Genomic DNA, 815 nt, shown 5'->3' on the forward strand with positions numbered 1-815 from the left:
ACTGCTCCGGCCCGGTGCACTACAACCCCCAGCATGGCAGACCTGAGAGGAGCTGTCATACACTGTGCGTGTTACATATATAATGCTACATGAGATACCTATACATATATATAATGCTACATGATATACCTATACATATATATAATGCTACATGATATACCTATACATATATATAATGCTACATGATATACCTATACATATATATAATGCTACATGATATACCTATACATATATATAATGCTACATGATATACCTATACATATATATAATGCTACATCATATACCTATACATATATATAATGCTACATCATATACCTATACATATATATAATGCTACATCATATACCTACAGATATATATAATGCTACATCATATACCTACAGATATACATATATATAATGCTACATCATATACCTATACATATATATAATGCTACATCATATACCTATATATACATATATAATGCTACATCATATACCTACAGATATACATATATATATAATGCTACATCATATACCTATACATATATATATATAATGCTACATCATATACCTATACATACATATATATAATGCTACATCATATACCTATACATATATATAATGCTACATCATATACCTATACATATATATAATGCTACATCATATACCTATACATATATATAATGATACACCTATACATACATATATATAATGCTACATCATATACCTATACATATATATATATAATGCTACATCATATACCTATACATATATAATGCTACATCATATACCTATACATATATATATATATATAATGCTACATCATATACCTAT

Source organism: Phyllobates terribilis, unplaced genomic scaffold (assembly GCF_046119375.1).
Source record: "Phyllobates terribilis strain yellow unplaced genomic scaffold, ASM4611937v1 Scaffold_1__5_contigs__length_1240528914, whole genome shotgun sequence".
Lineage (NCBI taxonomy): Eukaryota > Metazoa > Chordata > Amphibia > Anura > Dendrobatidae > Phyllobates > Phyllobates terribilis.